The sequence below is a fragment of the Moschus berezovskii genome, chromosome 9 (assembly GCF_049115385.1).
Source record: "Moschus berezovskii isolate FMDL1 chromosome 9, NW_MosBer_1.0, whole genome shotgun sequence".
NCBI lineage: Eukaryota > Metazoa > Chordata > Mammalia > Artiodactyla > Moschidae > Moschus > Moschus berezovskii.
The window spans coordinates 79,430,993-79,451,587 of NC_142468.1; the positions used below are offsets into that span (position 1 = coordinate 79,430,993).

A 20,595-nucleotide genomic window follows, 5' to 3' on the forward strand; every position below is an offset into this window, starting at 1 on the left:
GAAGTCCGGGGCCCGCGCGTCCCGCCCCCCGGCGGCGCGCCGCCGCTGAGCCGGCGCGGGGAGGCCGGGGGTGCGCCGCGCTGGAAGCCTTCGGGCGGCGGCGGGAAGGGACCGGCCGGGACGGCGAAGGAGAGGAGCTCGCGCGGGGGAGTCCAGCCTGCGCTGCTGCCTCGTTGTTGTTTTTTTAAAGGCCCGCGAGCCCCGACTCGGAGGCTAGGAGGGAAAAAGGACTCCACTGTCTCTTCCCTGCAGACCTGGGCGCTGGGGTGGGAGCTGCAGCCGCGGCCTCTGCGCCTATCCAGCGCGCCCAAACACTGAGCCTGCAGCAAGCCCCGGGGCTCCCAACAAAGCCTCTAAACTCTATAAAAGAAGGAAACAGCCAGTCTCCCCCAAACTCTCTAAGACCCTCCTCGAGGTACAGCGACTCTCCAGTTCCTCCAGATTGGTCCCTTGGCTTTTCCTCTCTCTTTGGGGTTCTCTCACTGCTGCAGCAATCAACCACATCCCTGGTTAGGGACGGTGGCGCATCACTAACCACCCCCGCCCCCCGAAAGGCACACACGCCCTGCCGAAAGCCTCCTTGAGAAAGATTCCTTTCTCAAATTCTGCATCGCAGCCGAAACGCCACTGAAAGTTTAGGAAGAAGAAAAAAACAACCAAGTAATCTAAGATGATGAAAAGCCAGATACGTAATCCTACCATCTCTCTCTCAGGCTTCCAATCCTAATCATAGCCAAAGACCCCAATTCAGAAATCACACACACCACCACCACACCTCCCCCACCCCGTATGCGGGTCCTTTTCAGGCAATCCCTACTCACTGCTGAAGAACTCCATTATGAAAACTCAGAGAAGACAATGAATAGTAAACTGGAATTGACAGGCCCCTGGATCTCCGGGGCTTCCCTGGTGGCTCAGCTGATAAAGAATCCGCCTGCAATTCAGGAGACCCAGGTTCCATTCCTGGGTTAGAAAGATCCCCTGGAGAAGGGAAGCCTCTGGAGGAGGGAACCCACCCCAATATTCTTGCCTAGAGAATCCTATGGACAGAGGAGCACCTGGATCTCAGAGGCTTACTACATACAGGTTCAGTTTCAGTTCAGTCGCTCAGTCGTGTCCGACTCTCCGCGACCCCATGAATCACAGCACGCCAGGCCTCCCTGTCCATCACCAACTCCCGGAGTTCACTCAAACCCATGTCCACAGAGTCGGTGATGCCATCCAGCCATCTCATTCTCTGTCGTCCCTTTCTCCTCCCGCCACCAACCTTTCCCAGCATCAGAGTCTTTTCCAGTGAGTCAACTCGTCGCACGAGGTGGCCAAAGTATTGCAGTTTCAGCTTTAGCATCAGTCCTTCCAATGAACACCCATGATCGATCTCCCTTAGAATGGACTGGTTGGATCTCCTTGCGGTACAAGGGACTCTCAAGAGTCTTCTCCAACACCACAGTTCAAAAGCATCAATTCTTCTATTTTCTGTCCCTCTCCCCACTACCTAACATCAGGATGGGCCACCGAAGGTGGCACTGGCAGACTATTTACTTGGTGAAATGCCCTATTAAGCCTATGTAACACAATTCATTGACTATGCCAAAGCCTTTGACTGTGTGGATCACAATAAACTGTGGAACATTCTGAAAGAAATGGGAATACCAGACCACCTGACCTGCCTCTTGAGAAACCTATATGCAGGTCAGGAAGCAACAGTCAGAACTGGACATGGAACGACAGACTGGTTCCAAATAGGAAAAGGAGTACGTCAAGGCTGTATATTGTCACCTTGCTTATTTAACTTCTATGCAGAGTACATCATGAGGAACGCTGGGCTGGAAGAAGCACAAGCTGGAATCAAGATTGCTGGGATAAATATCAATAAGCTCAGATATGCAGATGACACTACCCTTATGGCAGAAAGTGAAGAGGAACTCAAAAGCCTCTTGATGAAAGTGAAAGAGGAGAGTGAAAAGGTTGGCTTGAAGCTCAACATTCAGAAAACAAAGATCATGGCATCTGGTCCCATCACTTCATGGGAAATAGATGGAAAAACAGTGGAAACAGTGTCAGACTTTATTTTTTTGGGCTCCAAAATCACCGCAGATGCTGATTGCAGCCATGAAATTAAAAGACACTTGCTCCTTGGAAGGAAAGTTATGATCAACTTTGATAGTATATTAAAAAGCAGAGACATTACTTTGCCAACAAAGGTCCGTCTAGTCAAGGCTATGGTTTTCCCATGGTCATGTATGGATGTGAGAGTTGGACTGTGAAGAAAGCTGATCGCCGAAGAATTGATGCTTTTGAACTGTGGTGTTGGAGAAGACTCTTGAGAGTTCCTTGTACTGCAAGGAGATCCAACCAGTCCATTCTAAAGGAGATCGATCCTGGGTGTTCATTGGAAGAACTGATGCTAAAGCTGAAACTGCAATACTCTGGCCACCTATGCAACGAGTTGACTCACTGGAAAAGACTCTGATGCTGGGAAAGGTTGGTGGCGGGAGGAGAAGGGGACGACAGAGAATGAGATGGCTGGATGGCATCACCGACTCTGTGGACATGAGTTTGAGTGAACTCCCGGAGTTGGTGATGGACAGGGAGGCCTGGCGTGCTGTGATTCATGGGGTCGCAGAGAGTCGGACACGACTGAGTGACCAAACTGAACTGAACGGAACACAATTCATTATCCACCAACAGCTGGTTTTTCCTCCACCCTCTTTAAACCTTTCAGGTAAATAAATAGTGGCCTCCCTGTTCCTAACCCTGGTACTTTTGTCGCCTTCATTTTCTCTGGCAATCTCCCTTTGGCAGCTGACAAACTTGACTCTGTCTCCTCCAGATACTCAATTTCCTTGATATTAATAACCCAGGGAGACTTCATGCTCATCCAACTTGTTAAAATTCTTTTTTTCTGCCTGTTCCTCTTCTTCTGGCAGCCCTTCAAATCACCACTTTCCAAACCTTTTCATTGAAATACCATTAATGACAAAGGTGATAAATATTTACTTCCCCATTCACCACCCACATTACACGCATAAATGAACCCAAAGTAACTCATGTCAAGGGCAAATTGAATTGTCTCATTTTAGGTTTGAGTGAGTGAAGTTGCTCAGTCATGTCCAACTCTTTGCAACCCCATGGACTGTAGCCTACCACACCAGGAGTCTCCGTCCATGGGATTCTCTAGGCAAGAATACTGGAGTGGGTTACCATTTCCTTCTCCAGGGAATCTTCCCGACCCAGGGATAGAACTGGGGTCTCCCACATTGGAGGCAGACGCTTTAACCTCTGAGCCACCAGTTGCTCCAAATTTTGCATTGTTCTTCATAAATATTCACATGCTGTACTAAAATTTCAAATTGGTTATAAGTGTAAGTTTTCTTCTCAAATTATCCAGTACAGGTTTCAAGAAAATCCACTTATCTCTTATGCCACAAGTATGAATATTTAGTGTCTTCTATGTGCCAGGCACTAGGGATACAATGTGAACAAGACAGACATTGTGCCAGTCCTCATGGAGCTTTTGCAGTCTAGAGCAGGAGACAGACAAGGGGCGCTGTTTACAATTTCAGATCTGCTCACTGAAAAGAATGAATGAATGAATGGAAGAAAGCAGAGTAAAGTGGGGACGAGTGCTAATTAAGTCAGTAAAGAGATGGCTTCTCTGACACGTAGGATGTTTTTCCTGTGGCTTCACACCCTTGAAACCCTTGGCATTCCTTGCTGGTGTTTTCAGGGTGTTGATCCACTGTCCTTTTCGCTTACTCTACCATTTCCCTGGATATCTTAGGTATGTCCAGCAGACTCACCTCAGTCAGTAAGGTCATAAATGATTTGTACGTGATTAATGAACTTGACCTCACTGACATATATAGATTATGGCACTTGATGCAATTTTAGAATATTCTTTTCAGATACATACAGAACATTAACAAAATCAGATCATATTTTTGGCCACTGAGAAAGTCTCCACAAAGCAAAATCAAAACAAATCAAAAGATTGAAAAAAAATGATTATCTACACTAACCACTAATCTGGAAGACAAAGGCAAAAAGAAAAACAAGAAAAGCTCCTGTATGTTTGGAAATTAAAAGGCAGCCTTCAAAATATACCATGGATCAAAACATCACATGAATCATCAAATATTTTGATTTGAATATTACTAAAAATAATAAATATCAAAACTTGCAGGATACAGCTAAAATACGAGAGGAATTTCTGTTCCTAAACACGTCAGAAAACAAAGCAGGGAGTCACTTGCAATCAGGGAGCACGCCCTTCTCTTCCCGCCATCTTGGACCCTGTGGAGGCCCGCTGGGAACAGGACTTTTAAAACGACAAATATGTCTGGCAGGCTGTGGTCCAAGGCCATCTTTGTTGGCTATAAGCAGGGTCTACAGAGCCAGAGGGAACACACAACTCTCTTGAAAATTGAAGGTGTATGTGCTCGAAATGAACTGAATTCTATCTAGGCAAGAGATGTGCTTATGTGTACAAAGAACACACACAGTGATGCCTGGAGGAAAACCTAATAAAACCAGAGTAATCTGGGAAAAGATAACTCATGCTCGTGGAAAGAGTGGCATGGCTCCTGCCAAATTCCAAAGCAACCTTCTTACAAAGGCCATTGGACACAGAATCCGTGTGATGCTGTACTCTTCAAGGATTTAAGCTTATTGAAAAGTAAATCAATAAAAGTGTGGTTAAAAAAAAATCAGGGAAGAAAAAAACCCAGGGAATGAAATCCAAATGAAAAGAAAAAACAAAAATAAGGCCAAAAATTAAAGAAACAGGAAAAAATAACAGAGAACCAACAAGAGTAAAACGTGGTTCTTTGAAAAAGATTAATAAAATTAATAAACCACTGGTAAAACTAAGAAGGAAAAAAAAAAAACAAGATACAAATAACAGTATTAGAAATAAAAAGGAAATATCACCACAGGTCCTAAGACATTTAAAATGTGAAAGATATTAACAATTTTGTTCCTATAAACTAGGTGAAATACACTGGGAGAGACAGTTGTCCATGCATCTCTTATGTTCCTCTCTGTCTTAATGAGTATGTGCAAGATCCTGGCTACCATTTACCTGAGCCATTTCTCAGGGCAGCATTTACAGTGGGTAACCATGAGATATGAAGCACAGTCGTCCTCCACAGAGAACAAGCGGGCTTACTGCTTGCTCTAAGAGTGGTGGATTCCTTAAGCTCAGTGTTCCTCAGATGTGACACAGACCCTCTGCATGTGTAGCATCAACTTGGGCCTCATGCCACTCCCAGGGGGCTTCTGAGCAAGAGGAATCACTGCAAATACGCTGAAAGTAGGGCTGCTTGCTGTGTCATGAGCAACAAAACATTTTTTCTGATCCAGGAGTTTTGTGTCTTCTGCCAGAATCCATCAAACAATAACAGGCAGTGTATGTGGGGTAAAATCAACTCCCAGACCTGACAAAATGGATAGGAGGGACTTCCAGTGATTCCGAAGATACCATCAAATTCTCTCCTCTCAAAACAAATGTAAACTGGACGAAACAGTCAAAAACTATCACACAAGGGCTCTGGAAATTGAACAAACGCAAACAGGTTGATAATCATTTATTCACTTTGAAAACTCCTGCTGAATTCTGAGTTGGAATCTGCGGCATTCTTGCCAGGAACTAACTGTTTTCATCTCCCAATCCTCGTACACGCCTCAGCTTTGTTGGGGCAACAGCATTACCGCTGTAAGGCCAACAAGAAAAGCCAGGAGCCCAAATACTGCTCTCAGTCAAGCCCATACCTGGTGTGCTGTCATAAAACTGCACACTTAGGAGGACATAAATAGGGAAAGCTCACAGCTGTTAGCCTGAAATTGTGGCTCATGTGAGGTGTACAGCACACCAGTGGACTAGCCAAAACTCTACAGGGAGATTCTGGAGCTGAGAGAGCCCACTGAGGGTCAAGGTCAGCTCATCACTTATCTTTGCATGACTGGCAGGTTACATATATACAGGGAGAAACAGGCCTGCCCCTGCAGATATCTGCATTTGAACCCTGGTTCTAGCACTAACTGTGTGACCTCTGGCAAGTCAGTTTAATCATTGTGTGTCAGTTTCTTAATCTGTGAAGTGGGAAAGAGCAGTGTTGAGAGGAACACAATTATACTGAATGTAGAACACAGTGCAGCAGGCATATAGTATTACTAAAGTGTTTACTGTTCAGTTGCTCAGTCGTGTCCGACTCTTTGTGACCCCATGGACTGCAGCATGCCAGGCCTCCCTGTCCATCACCAACTCCTGGAGTTCACTCAAACTCACGTCCATTGAGTCGGTGATGCCATCCAACCATCTCATCCTCTGTCGTCCCCTTCTCCTCCCACCTTCAATCATTCCCAGCATCAGGGTCTTTTCAAATGAGTCAGTTCTTCGCATCAGGTGGTCAAAGTATTGGAGTTTCAGCTTCAGCATAAGTCCTTCCAATGAATATTCAGGACTGATTTCCTTTAGGATGGACTGGTTGGAACTCCTTGCAGTCCAAGGGACTCTCAAGAGTCTTCTCCAACACCACAGTTCAAAAGCATCAATTCTTCGGTGCTCAGCTGTCTTTATAGTCCAACTCTCACATCCATACGTGACTACTGGAAAAACCACAGCTTTGACTAGACAGACCTTTGTTGGCAAAGTAATGTCTCTGCTTTTTAACATGCTGTCTAGGTTGGTCATAACTTTTCTTCCCAGGAGCAAGCGTCTTTTAATTTCATGGCTGCAGTCACCATCTGCAGTGATGTTGGAGCCCAAGAAAATAGTCTCTCACTGTTTCCATTGTTTCCCCATCTATCTGCCATGAAGTGATGGGACCAGATGCCATGGTTAGTTTTCTGAATGTTGAGTTTTAAGCCAACTTTTTCACTCTCCTCTTTCACTTTCATCAAGAGGCTCTTTAGTTCTTTTTCACTTTCTGCCATAAGGGTGGTGTCATCTGCATATCTGAGGTTATTGATATTTCTCCCAGTAATCTTGATTCCAGCTTGTGCTTCATCCAGCCCAGCATTTCCCATGATGTACTATGCATATAAGTTAAATAAGCAGGGTGAAAATATACAGCCTTGACATACTCCGTTCTCTATCTGGAACCAGTCTGTTGTTCCATGTCCAGTTCTAACTGTTGCTTCCTGACCTGCACACAGATTTCTCAAGAGGCAGGTCAGGTGTTCTGGTATTCCCGTCTCTTGAAGAATTTTCCAGATTTTGTTGTGGTCCACACAATCAAAGGCTTTGGCATAGTCAATAAGGCAGAAGTAGATATTTTTCTGACACTCTCTTGCTTTTTTGATGATTCAGCAGATGTTGGCAATTTTATCTCTGGTTCCTCTGCCTTTTCTAAATCCAGGTTGAACATCTAGAAGTTCACACTTCACATACTTTCGAAGCCTGGCTTGGAGAATTTTGAGCATTACTTTACTAACGTGTGAGATGAGTGCAATTGTGCGGTAGTTTGAGCATTCTTTGGCATTGCCCTTCTTTGGGACTGGAATGAATACTGACCTTTTCCAGTCCTGTGGCCACTGCTGAGTTTTCCAAATTTGCTGGCATACTGAATGCAGCACTTTCCCTTTTTTTTTTGTTTGTTTGTTTACTGTTACTACTTCTCAAAATGTGGTTTAAAAACACTAGCATCAGCATTCTGGGGAGGTGTCCAAGATTCAGTCCAGGTGTATTGAATCAAAGTCTTACAGTCATGGGAATGAACCTGAGAAAGATTTTTTTTTACAAGTTGACTAGGTGATTCTTATACCAGCAATATTTGAGAACTATTGTTTTTAGGTAAGATTTATAGTTTTCTGCTTGGGGTCTTTGTCCATGTGCCCTGAAGGTATAAACTATCGTATTTACTTCAGTATCCTCACTGCCAAGCACACAGTAGGTAGTCAAACATCTATTAAATAACAGAAAGCTTTATTTAAAGTCAGTCAACATCCAGCTCTGCAATTCCCACCATGCAGAATAAATAACAAATTAGTCGTGGAATTTAAACCTTTGCACTAACATAAAAAAGGTAAAATTAGTCTTATAGAGCAGATTTTTAATACAACTTTGTAAATCATGAACTCCGAGAATGTGATAAACACTATAAACTCTCTTTAGTAGACTAAAGATATGTTAAACCTTGCAAATAATTTTAAGTGGTTCACCTCAGGTTAAAAAAAAAATCTCATATAAAAAGTGACTTATAAAAACCCTCATGTAAAAACTTTGTTTCTTAAAACAAAACACTAGGTTCTTATTTATCACTGAATCCCTATTATTAGAAAAAAGGATGGACAGAGCATACTTGGCACTAAATACATATTTGTTTAATGAATAAATGAGTCACTGGTCAAAGGATGTTATCATCTGGAACTCCTCGAGTCACCCAAGGGTGATGTAGAATAGAGAATGAAAGCACGGAGACTGTATATCTTATTCATGACTCAGTTGTAACCTTGAACTTCTACAAGTAGGAAATAGAAAAAACAGGTCATTTGGACCAATGTTTCCACTTAAGATGAAGCATGAGGAAACAATAAATACCTTCAGACATGAGAGAATTTACCTTGTCAAATTCAGGACATTTGTACCCTCACTCCAGGGTAGTGCCCTTGGGCTCCAGTCTAGAGCAACGGGGGTCTCACCACTTTTGGTGGAGACCAAACCCAACCTTTGTCTTTCCAACTCTTGTTGATGAAAATACAACTCTGCTTCTCAACTTATTTCTCTAGATTGGTAGCCACCCCATGGCAAAAGAGGCTTTACTATTAATATTTCCTGAACTCAACCTAGAAAACAAGAAAATCATAAAAAGCTGAAATCAATGAAACAGACATTAAATGTATACCAAGGAAAACAATGGAAATAGTGGCTCTTGTATACATACAATGGAATATTACTCAGCCATTAGAAAGAATGAAATCTTGCCATTTGCACCAACTGGAAGATGGGATAAAGAAGTCAGTCAAACAGAAAAAGGCGAATACCATATTGCACTTACATTGGAGTCCAAAAAACAAGTGAGCAAACAAAACAGAAACAGGCATAAACACAGGTAATAAACAGGTGGCTGTCAGAGGGGAAGGGGCGGAGGGATGATGAAACAGGTGAGAGAGATTATGGGCTACAAATCTCCATACAAATAAGTGAGCCACTGAGCTGAGGTGTACAGTGTGGGGAATACACTCAATAACAGAACATGTTTGTATGGTGAGAGAGGGCAGCGAGGCTCATCATCAGAGCCATTTTACAACGTACGGAAACACTGAGTCACTGTGTTGTATGCCAGGGTTGGGCACAGTGCTGGAGGACAGCCAGCAAACCACTGCAGAGAAAAAGAAATGGATCCCTGGTTACCAGAGGCAGGGTCCGTGGTTACCAGAGGCAGAGATGTCGTTCTTGGGGGCAAGGGGGAACTGAATGAAGGTGGGCAAAAGGCCTAAACGACCAGTTATAAGAAAAATAAGCACTGAGGATGTAAAGTACATGATCAATATAATTAACATTGCTGTCTATTATACATGAAAGTTGCTAAGAGAATTGTTAACTCATGAGTTAACACAAAATCACAAAATTTTTAAAAAATTTTATTATATATTTTATTATATTAGTAATAAATTTATAATTTATTGTATATTTTATTATTATTATAAATTTTTATTATATATCTATATGAGATGATGGATGTTCACTGAATTATTGTGGTAATCATTTCACGATGTATGTAAGTCAAATCATTCTGCTGTACACCTTAAATGTATATGGTGCTGTATATCAATTATATTCCAATAAAAAGGGAAAAAAATATTGGCTCTTTAGATTAATAAAAAACAGTAAAAGTGATAAGCCTCTGGCAGGACTGGTCAAGTGAAAAAGAAAGAAGATACAAATATCTTATGTACCACACAGTGGTATAAATTTGTATACGACTTATAGCAGTATTAGGAATGAAAAGCAGGACATCAGTATACATTTGGCATAAAATTAAAAAAGGAAGAAATAATATTGTGCTAATAAATTTGAAAATGTAGATGAAATGGACAGACTTTCAGGAATATTACATTTATCAGTATTACATATTAATAGAAACAGTCTTACTAATTAAAAAATAATGAAATCAGCATCCCACAAAAACAGCACCAGACTCCAGCCAAACACACTTCACCTTAAATTTGTAATAAAACATTTAAGGAAGAGTAACCCTGGGTGTTCATTGGAAGGACTGATGCGAAAGCTGAAACTGCAATACTTTGGCCACCTCATGCGACGAGTTGACTCACTGGAAAAGACTCTGATGCTGGGAAAGGTTGGGGGCGAGAGGAGAAGGGGATGACAGAGAATGAGATGGCTGGATGGCATCACCGACTCTGTGGACATGAGTTTGAGTGAATTCCGGGAGTTGGTGATGGACAGGGAGGCCTGGCGTGCTGTGATTCATGGGGTCACGAGAGTTGGACATGACTGAGCAACTGAACTGAACTGAACTGATTGTAAATCTTCCAGAAGCTCCTCCAGAAACTAGGAAAAGAAAGCCACCCTTTATTGTATATGGATATGTACTCTTGATAAACCAAATCCAGTTAGCAAAAACTAACATCACATCACGACTAGACTTGTTTTACTTCAGAAGAAGGCTGGTTTAATACTAAGAAAGCAATTCTCTGACCACTGAAAGAATGAAGAGAATAAAGGTGGTGAACAGTCATTTTCCTCAGTAAATTCAGGTAAAAGGTTTTGATAAAATTCAACAGCATTTAGATAATTAAAGAATTCTTTACAAACTAAGGATAGAAGGGAAATTCCCCAATTTAGTGAAAATACCATAACCTGTCTATGGATACCCTGAAAGCATTCCTGGAGAACAGAAACAAAGTAAGAATGTCTGAAATGACTTCTATTCAGCATTGTAGTGGAGGTCTCTGCAAATGTAATTAGACAAGGAAAACAAAGAAAAGACAGGTGTGAAAAATGGGAAGACAAATCTGTCCTGACTTGCAGATGATACAATTATATACAAAACAGTCCAAAAGAATATACAAATTATGAGAATTGACAAAAGAATTTAGCAAAGTGCTGAATAGAAGAATCAGTCTAAAAGTTCTATTTGCACGTATCAGCAACAAATGAAAAATAAGCAATTTAAGGATTATAACAGCATGAAAAAATATAAAGAAAACAAGATTAACTTAACAAAAATATACGGAACTCATCTATGAAGAAGATTACAAATCTTTATCAAAAGCTCTAAAGACAATAACAAAGCAAAGAGGTTCATTCAAAGGAAAATGTACTATATACAATTTTTAATGAAAATTCTAACAGATTTATTTTGTTTTGAAACTTTTCTTTTGAAATTTGTGCAACTCTGAACTTTAAAAGTAAAGACCAGATTACAGCCAAAATCTTAAAGAACAAGGTAGAAACGTTTGTTTTACCAATATCAAGAACTGTTAAAGCTTTAGTAATTAAGATAGGATGTTACCGGTGTATGAACAAAATGTTAATGGAATAAAACAGAGCCCAGAAATAGACTCAGATAAATATGGGCACTTAACAGATGAAAGATTTGGCATGGCAAATCAACAAAGAGATGGGTTTTTAAGGGGTGGGGGAACGAACCTGTACCCCGACCTTATCCCAAACACAAAACTCAATGCAAGTAGAAGACAAAACTATCATATTTTAGAACATAGTACAGAAGATATTCATGACCTCAGGATAGAGAAGTATTTAACAACACATTAAGACACCAAACAAGATGGGAAAAGACTGATGTATTTCACTAGAAGCAGAAAGATAAACACAAACTGTGAGAAGATATTTGAAATAGTTATAACCAAAAGATTAACCTCCTGAATATATAAAGGAATCCCGTTAATCAAGACATTCAATTTTTTTAATGGGCAAAATATCCGAACAAGGCCTTCACGAAAGAGGAAATCCATGTGGTAGACAAATCTGAGGGAAAAAATAACCTCATAGAAATATGAAGCAACAATGAGGTTTGACATCAGTTTCTTTAAAAATATACACATATATCTAGAAAAATAACTGAAAAAATATCAAAGTGGATAACAGACTTACAGGTGGGTTTTATTCTTCAAATCATTGTTTCTCAAATTCATTCTTTCTTTGGCTGCACCAGGTCTTAGCTGCAGCATGTGGGATCTGGTTTGCTGACCAGGGATTGAACCTAGGCCCCTGCATTTGGAGCATGGAGTCTCAGCCACTGGAGTGCCAGGGAAGCTCCTCTCTAATTCTTAAGTGTTGATTTTACATTACAAACCCAGAAGACTTTCTAAAGTTTTAAAAGTCTAACAGCACAAATGTGGAACTTCCATTGTTACTGGTGAAAGCAATAATTGATATTATTGCTTTAAAAAGTTAGGTTTCACCTAGTGAAGATGAAGACACACATACTCTCTAAGCAGACGTTCCACTCCTAGACATATTCTCAACAGTCACTTAGTCGTGTCCAACTCTTTGCGACCCCATGGACTCTATAGTCCATGGGATTCTCCAGGCCAGAATATTGGAGCGGGTAGCCTTTCCCTTCTCCAGGGAATCTTCCCAACCCAGGGATCAAACCGGGGTCTCCTGCATACCAGGTGCATTCTTTACCAACTGAGCTATCAAGGAAGCCCTGGTATTCTCAAGGGATGATACAAATGTGCAAACAGGACATAATATACAAAAATGTTCATGCTGCTGCTGCTAAGTCGCTTCAGTCATGTCCGACTTTGTGCAACCCCATAGGCGGCAGCCCACCAGGCTCCCCCGTCCATGGGATTCTCCAGGCAAGAACACTGGAGTGGGTTGCCATTTCCTTCTCCATGGCTTTCAATTCAGTTCAGTCGCTCAGTTGTGTCCGACTCTTTGCGACCCCATGAATCACAGCACGTCAGGCCTCCCTGTCCATCACCAACACCCGGAGTTCACTCAGACTCACCTCCATCAAGTCGCTGATACCATCCAGCCATCTCATTCTCTGCCGTCCCCTTCTCCTCCTGCCCCCAATCCCTCCCAGCAACAGACTCTTTTCCAGTGAGTCCACTCTTCACATGAGGTGGCCAAAGTACTAGAGTTTCAGCTTTAGTATCAGTCCTTCCAATGAACACCCAGGACTGATCTTTAGGATGGACTGGTTGGATCTCCTGGCAGTCCAAGGGACTCTCAAGAGTCTTCTCCAACACCACAGTTCAAAAGCATCAATTCTTCGGCAATCAGCCTTCTTCATAGTCCAACTCTCACATCCATACATGACCACTGGAAAAACCATAGCCTTGACTAGACGGACCTTGGTTGGCAAAGCAATGTCTCTGCTTTTTAATATGCTATCTAGGTTGGTCATAACTTTCTTCCAAGGAGTAAACGTCTTTTCATTTCACGGCTGCAATCACCTACTGCGGTGATTTTGCAGCCCAAAAAAATAAAGTCTGACACTATTTCCACTGTTTCCCCAGCTATTTCCCATGAAGTGACGGGACCAGATGCCATGATCTTTGTTTTCTGAATGTTGAGCTTCAAGTCAATTTTTTTACTCTCCTCTTTCACTTTCATCAAGAGGCTTTTTAGTACCTCTTCACTTTTTGCCATAAGGGTGGCGTCATCTGCATATCTGAGGTTATTAATATTTCTCCCAGCAGTCTTTATCCCAGCCTGTGCTTCTTCCAGGCCAGTGTTCCTCATGATGTACTCTGCATATAAGTTAAATAAGCAGGGTGACAATATACAGCCTTGACGTACTCCTTTTCCTACTTGGAACCAGTCTGCTGTTCCATATCCAGTTCTAACTGTTGCTTCCTGACCTGCATACAGGTTTCTAAAGAGGCAGGTCAGGTGGTCTGGTATTCCCATCTCTTTCAAAATTTTTAACAGTTTGTTGTGATCCACACAGTCAAAGGCTTTGGCATAGTCAATGAAGCAGAAATAGGTGTTTTTCTGGAACTCTCTTGCTTTTTCGATGATCCAGCAGATGTTGGCAATTTGATCTCTGGTTCCTCTACCTTTTCTAAAACCAGCTTGAACATCTGGGAGTTCACAGTTCACATATTGCTGAAGCCTGGCTTGGAGAATTTTGAGCATGACTTTACTAGCATGTGAGATGAGTGCAACAGTGGCTATAGAACAGCAAAAATCTAGGAACAATTCAAATGCCATCATAGTAGAAAAAAACCATCAGTTCAGTTCAGTCGCTCAGTCAGGTCCGACTCTTTGCGACCCCATGAATCACAGCACGCCAGGCCTCCCTGTCCATCACCAACTCCCGGAGTTCACTCAAACTCATGTCCATAGAGTCGGTGATGCCATCCAGCCATCTCATTCTCGGTCGTCCCCTTCTCCTCCCCGCCCCCAATCCCTCCCAGCATCAGACTCTTTTCCAGTGAGTCAACTCGTCACATGAGGTGGCCAAGTATTGGAGTTTCAGCTTTAGCATCAGTCCTTCCAATGAACACCCAAGATTGATCTCCTCTAGAATGGACTGGTTGGATCTCCTTGCAGTCCAAGGGACTCTCAAGAGTCTTCTCCAGCACCACAGTTCAAAAGCATCGATTCTTCGGCGATCAGCTTTCTTCACAGTCCAACCCTAACATCCATAATGACCACTGGAAAAACCATAGCCTTGACTAGATGGACCTTGGTTGGCAAAGTAATGTCTCTGCTTTTTAATATGCTATCTAGGCTGGTCATAACTTTCCTTCCAAGGAGTAAGCGTCTTTTAATTTCATGACTGCAATCAGCATCCGCAGTGATTTTGGAGCCCAAAAAAATAAAGTCTGACACTGTTTCCACTGTTTCCCCATCTATTTCCCATGAAGTGATGGGACCAGATGCCATGATCTTTGTTTTCTGAATGTTGAGCTTCAAGCCAACCTTTTCACTCTCCTCTTTCACTTTCATCAAGAGGCCTTTGAGTTCCTCTTCACTTTCTGCCATAAGGGTGGTGTCATCTGCATATCTGAGGTTATTAATATTTCTCCCGGCAATCTTGATTCCAGCTTGTGCTTCTTCCAGCCCAGCGTTCCTCATGATGTGCTCTGCATAGAAGTTAAATAAGCAGGGTGACAGTATACAGCCTTGATGTACTCTTTTTCCTATTTGGAACCAGTCTGTTGTTCCATATCCAGTTCTAACTGTTGCTTCCTGACCTGCATACAGGTTTCTCAAGAGGCAGGTCAGGTGGTCTAGTATTCCCATCTCTTTCAGAATGTTCCACAGTTTATTGTGATCCACACAGTCAAAGGCTTTGGCATAGTCAATGAAGCAGAAATAGATGTTTTTCTGGAACTCTCTTGCTTTTTCCATGATCCAGCGGATGTTGGCAATTTGATCTCTGGTGCCTCTGCCTTTTCTAAAACCTGCTTGAACATCTGGAAGTTCACGATTCACATATTGCTGAAGCCTAGCTTGGAGAATTTTGAGCATGACTTTACTAAAGTGTGAGATGAGTGCAATTGTGCACTAGTTTGAGCATTCTTTGGCATTGCCTTTCTTTGGGATTGGAATGAAGACTGACCTTTTCCAGTCCTGTGGCCACTGCTGAGTTTTCCAAATTTGCTGGCATATTGAGTGCAGCACTTTCACAGCATCATCTTTCAGGATTTGAAATAGCTCAATTGGAATTCCATCACCTCCACTAGCTTTGTTCGTCGTGATGCTCTCTAAGGCCCACTTGACTTCACATTCCAAGATGTCTGGTTCCAGGTGAGTGATCACGCCATCGTGATTATCATTGTCGTGAAGATCTTTTTTGTACAGTTCTTCTGTGTATTCTTGCCACCTCTTCTTAATATCTTCTGCTTCTGTTAGGTCCATACCATTCCTGTCCTTTATCGAGCCCATCTTTGCATGAAATGTTCCCTTGATATCTCTAATTTTCTTGAAACGATCTCGTTTTTCCTATTCTGTTGTTTTCCTCTATTTCTTTGCATTGATCACTGAGGAAGGCTTTCTTATCTCTCCTTGCTATTCTTTGGAACTCTGCATTCAGATGCTTATATCTTTCCTTTCCTCCTTTGTTTTTCGCTTCTCTTCTTTTCACAGCTATTTATAAAGCCTCCTCAGACAGCCATTTTGCTTTTTTGCATTTCTTTTCCATGGGGATTGTCTTGGTCCCTGTCTCCTGTACAATGTCACGAATTTCCGTCCAGAGTTCATCAGGCATTCTATCAGATCTAGACCCCTAAATCTATTTCTTACTTCCACTGTATAATCAAAAGGGATTTGATTTAGGTCATATCTGAATGGTCTACTGGTTTTCCCTACTTTCTGCAATTTAAGTCTGAATTTGGCAATAAGGTGTTCATGATCTGAGCCACAGTCAGCTCCTGGTCTTGTTTTCGCTAACTGTATACAGCGTCTCCATCTTTGGCTGCAAAGAATATAATCAATCTGATTTTGGTGTTGACCATCTGGTGATGTCCATGTGTAGAGTCTTCTCTTGTGTTGTTGGAAGAGGGTGTTTGCTGTGACCAGTGCATTCTCTTGGCAAAACTCTATTAGCCTTTGCCCTGCTTCATTTAGTGCTCCAAGGCCAAATTTGCCTGTTACTCCAGGTGTTTCTTGACTTCCTACTTTTGCATTCCAGTCCCCTATAATGAAAAGGACATCTTTTTTGGGTGTTAGTTCTAAAGGTCTTGTAGGTCTTCACAGAACTGTTCAACTTTGGCTTCTTCAGCATTACTGGTTGGGGCATAGACTTGGAAAAAGACCATAAGTTTGGTATATTTATACGATGGACTACTACATAGTAATGAAACTACAGCTATATGCATTAACATGGGTGACTTTGCTAAACAAAGTCACAAAGGAATATATGTAACATCTAATTTATTAAATAGAATTCAATATTCCATTAAACTTTATTTATTAATGTTTACTTTTGCCTGATTTTTTAGACATTTTTCAGGAATGCAGACATCAGCACTACTCAAAGTATGGTCCAGTGACCACACTGCACTGTTACTGGCTGATGAGGAGAGAAGCACATGAGTGAGCATGCACAGAAGGCAAGCATTCAGGCAGGCTGACAGCAATTTGATATTAACAAAATATTCAAACACATGATTTTGTATTTACTAATAAAAACCTGAGTTTGTAATTACTTGGAAAATTTTTTTAAAGTTTGAGAACTAGCATACATAACTAGTAAAAAGAAAAAAATATTTTCATTACAAGTGAAACACTGGTTATCTCTAATGAAGAAATAGTCAGGAAAGGATACACAGAGCTTTTTATGGTATTGGCAATACTACATTTCTTAATCCGAGCATGGGTTATTGATTATGTGCTTTATAATTTTATTTCTCTTTAAGCTGTACATGTTTAATACACTGTTTACAATTTTTAAAACCTTTAAAAATTTGTTATACACAATACCAATTCTTTAAAAATGTATACATTAATCTACAGAAAAACTGAAACACATCAAAGTGGATGGTGGATTACTGGTCAGTTTTACTCTGTGAACCACAATTTCTGAAATTCCTGTGTTCCCTTCTCTTTTTAAGGTAGAAGTGAGTGAAAGTCGCTAAGTCGTGTCCCAGTCTTTGTGACCCCATGGAATTCTCCGGCCAGAATACTGCAGTGGGTAGCCTTTCCCTTCTCCATGCGATCTTCCCAACCCAGGGATCGAACCCAAGTCTCCCGCATTGCAGGCAGATTCTTTACCAGCTCAGCCACAAGGCAGTTGTAGTCACTAGTAATTACAGCACTAAAAAGAGATTATGCCAGACCCTGTGTTATTTCTAGATTACAGCAAGGAACGTAAGCATCCTAATAACGCTAGCTTGTGGATAAAATGGAGAAATGCAGACTGAAAAATAGCGCATATTGTGGTTTAGGGATAACATCCCTGTATTTTCCTCCAGGATTTGGAAACAACCGAGATGGAGAAGTTATTCAGAAGATCACCTTTACTAGTAACAAAAGATTTTTTGATCTGTACCAATAAATAGACATCCCTGATTTAGAGATTAATTCACTCAACTGCTGGCCCAGTTGGACAACCATGCTCCCTCCCCACTCTGGAAGAGGACAAAGCAAAATGCCATGGGGAGTAAGTCTTTTGATCTATGTATCTTCTTGCTCCTTTAGCACCCTGTAGGTATCTTAGAAACCTCAAGTTCTTTCTGCTTCATGACTTAACATTAGTTCCTTACACAGTTATCTCATCTCCCCCAACTGTTATATTCCTGGAGGTCAGATTATCTTACTCATTTCTGAAACTCCTAGCAGATTATTATGTACACGATGGACTTCTGTATTTGTTACATATTATTTAAGAGCCGTATGAGCTTAGGTTACAGTAAGAACTTTAAGAACTAAAGAAAGATCAAGAGATTAAGTTGTACCAATGACAAAAACACAGCTATTATTTATTAAGCACTTGTATATGATAGGCATAGAGCCTAAGTGCTTTATAATAAATATCTCATTATATTCTCATTACAGTAGAAATAACCTTAGTAACAAATGAAGAAACAGAAATATATGGAGTTAACAAGATCATTTGTGTGAGATTACCCAATCATGGAGTTACATCTTGGGTGTAACTCCAAAACCAAAGCACTGAACCACTACTGAGGTATACTGCTAAGCCTTTAGAGATCCACTCTTCATTGTATTTGTAGGTACTACCGCATAGTGGTTGAGAAAGAGGGGTCTGGAACCACAGTGCCATGGCTCATATTCATATTTTGCTAATTACTGATATACAGGCAGGTTTCTTAACCTCCATTTCCTCATCCATAAAATGGGAATAATATCCTTACTTCAGAGGAATATTGCAAAGATGCAATGGGTCAGCATAAGTTAAAACACTGGTGTTAACCTGTATTACTGTTATTTATCTGCTGCTTTTGCAGACTTGTGCCTAGGAGCCAGAGTGTCCCCCATGACATTATAAAGGGGTAACAACATTGAGAAAACTTGATATTATACAACCAAATGTTACCTTACCTAAAAACTAAGAAACTTTTTAGGGAATTAAAGGCTAAACTTCCTTTCCCCCCAATTTTCAGTAAGAAAACCAAAAAGGTTAAAAAGTGAGGTGATTACAGGTTGTATTCCTCTTCTTTAACTTACTTTGTTGGTCAGTCCCTAAGATGTTCCAATGAAATATGAAATAAATTATCACTCTCTTGCTACAAAACTGCACTCCAAGGCCTAAGTTGATAAGGAGCTTTAAAAAGACTTAAATCTTGACAGAAGTAAGTGAAGTCAGTTTGTTGAAAGATTTTCTTTTTTATTCTACAAGAATTGATTGGTACAATTCTGCAGAACCAACATGTGTCATTTAGACAAATTTCTTTTTCTTTTCAAAAGCAAATGAAAACGCCCTTTAAATAATTTATATATCAATTTAATTTTTGAAAACAATAGTCAATAGGGTCTGCTTTGTCCCATTTAACCATAAATGTTACACATTTACAAACTGAAGCAAAACTGGATAGTAGAGATTTAAAGGAAATCTTTAAAAGAATTTAAAGCAATTTAAAATTTAAAGCAATTTTAATTGCTTTTCAGTCCACTGTGTTTTCAAAGTTGATTATCATCAAGCCAGGATGAAAGCTGTGAACCCCAGACCATATGCTTCTTTAATAAAAAGAATGTTTAGATTATTAGCAAAGTTAATATCTTTAAATGTTATCTTCACACAGTTGGAATTTTAGTATAAACTTGCATATCAAGTCCCCTTCTTATTTATTCTACTTTAAAAATATATACAGCTAATGATGTTTAAATAAGTATTCTGAGTCGTGTGTCCAAATATAAACATTTGAGAAATTCAAACTGCAGCAACAAGTTCTGAAAGGATTAAAGAAAAAAGATGAGCTACAAATTATATAGGAGAAGGAAAAGTTCTACTTAATATTCATATCCAAGTAGGTATGTGTTTTCTAATTTTTATATACGTACCTAGTTGAATATAGACAAGCCATCAAACTTTAACCAGTTATAGATTAGACTAAGTCAGTACTATTTTCTACAACAGGTAACAGTGGTGATTTAGAACTTTTTAATATACCTCAATAGTTTTATCACAAGTTCTTTGTGGTAATAGTCTTTAAATATCATGAGGTTTAGATAGGTACAGATCAAATAACTATTATCTATGCCAAATTTGGCACTTTGATGACACCCAGCTCTGCCTAATTAAGGTGTTAACTATCTGAACACAAGAGCAGGCAGGCAACCAGAAAAGGACATTCAACATACTCTCAGGTTTATCACTTTAACAGTAGTGTTTAAAATCTGCAAATCTAAATACAGACGGTCACTTAAAAAGCTGCAGGACAAGAACCCCAACAGAGAAATCTGTAAAATCTTAAACTTCAGTTCTTAATCCATTGATAAATATTGTTGAAGGAGTAGCTATTTGGTCTTCAAACATTTTCGAATTAAAGGGCTGAAAGTATGTTCATCCTTTGCTACACTGTAGCATTTTAAATTAGCAAGCAAGACAACCTGAATTCATCTTGCTCTTACATGTAGAAGTGTATGTGCATTTTAAGACAACTTAGAATTAAGAGCTAACTTTTAGCTGGTGGTGGTGAAGTGACTAAAACTGCTGTCCTGATAATCAGTATTCTGCA

General features: G+C 40.6%; 1 pseudogene; it reads left to right on the plus strand.

Moving 5' to 3' along the window:
- Positions 1 to 4,259: 4,259 nt before the first annotated feature.
- On the plus strand, positions 4,260 to 4,666 carry LOC148776595 (large ribosomal subunit protein eL33 pseudogene; annotated as a pseudogene).
- The last annotated feature ends 15,929 nt before the right edge of the window (positions 4,667 to 20,595 follow it).